Raw genomic sequence first — 1,038 nt, 5'->3', positions numbered from 1 at the left:
ATTTTGAAGACAGATTCTAGCTTTGGAATTGCTTATGTATTCCTCGTTTCAAACAAAAGAAATAAAACCAATTCAAATATGTTCATTTGCTTTTATGTTTATTGCTTTTACATGTTCAGCACAAACGAGTGATTTATTTCAATGTAAATCATACAAATTACACGAATCCACGTAATTTAGTAGGGACAATTTTCTGAATCAACTTCGATAATGCCAAGCCGATGAGACGAACTATTCTTTCAAAGAGCTCTATATATTTGCTTATGATGTTTTGCTGGAAAGAAAAATTGTCAAAAATGTAATAGTGTTCAAAAACAAACAGAACACATGATCTCTTAATAAATGAATGCTAAAAATAGAACAAAAATTATGAAAATTAAGTGATTTTATTATTAACATAAAATATTTTTGATAATTTTGATTGATTGGCATTTTTTTCCGATGCTAGCTAACAAGTGCTTGTCAGCATTCATAAAGATACACCCACAAAAGACAATCAAAACAACCAAAACGATTGCCAAACCAAAATAATACAGGCTATAATTTTCATAAAAATCAACCATGAACTGATATTTGAGAAGCAAACAAAAAAATGACATTGCAAAGAAGACAACATATATCAATGTAAACGATGCCAGTGTGGTCATTACCAGTGTTTTGCTACATGTTTCTGTGATTGTAAAATTCCGGTTGTTTGGGGAATCTGGAAATTCAGCATCTGGGCGAGAATGATGAAAAATGTGACTATTGAAATGTTGCTCAATCTGTAGTTTGAAATCAGTCGATGCCTCATCAATTATATGTTCTGGGCGGCCTGACTTGAAGAATCCCTCGAACTCATTCCAATCGTTGTTGACCATGTTAATAAACCCGTCCGTGTAGTCCCTGTCACTATAGTATGAAAACGGAATGGATAACAAGCAAATAAATGAAAATGAGAATTTGGCAATGGAATCGATTGAAGAAAAAACAGACACATGAAAATAATAAAAAAACAGACATTTGTTTATCTGTTTATCTCTTACTGCAACGATCTTA

The 1,038-nt window shown here is 31.9% G+C and overlaps 1 long non-coding RNA gene across 3 annotated transcripts; it reads right to left on the bottom strand.

The window, feature by feature from the left end:
- Positions 1–77: 77 nt before the first annotated feature.
- LOC116351497 lies at positions 78–1,038 on the bottom strand. 3 transcript variants are annotated; one of them, XR_004202154.1, is made up of 3 exons: positions 1,026–1,038; positions 651–891; positions 78–274 (listed from the first exon to the last, which is right to left on the bottom strand). It is a non-coding gene; the product is annotated as an uncharacterized LOC116351497 (long non-coding RNA). The 3 variants fall into 3 exon arrangements; XR_004202155.1 differs by having other exon boundaries at positions 1,001–1,037; XR_004202153.1 differs by lacking the exon at positions 1,026–1,038 and having other exon boundaries at positions 651–966.

This window comes from Contarinia nasturtii, unplaced genomic scaffold (genome assembly GCF_009176525.2).
Source record: "Contarinia nasturtii isolate CC-2019 unplaced genomic scaffold, AAFC_CNas_1.1 Cnas_scaffold_5579, whole genome shotgun sequence".
Lineage (NCBI taxonomy): Eukaryota > Metazoa > Arthropoda > Insecta > Diptera > Cecidomyiidae > Contarinia > Contarinia nasturtii.
The sequence above is the reverse complement of the archived record's forward strand: the minus strand, read 5'-3'. Positions and strand labels throughout refer to the sequence as shown.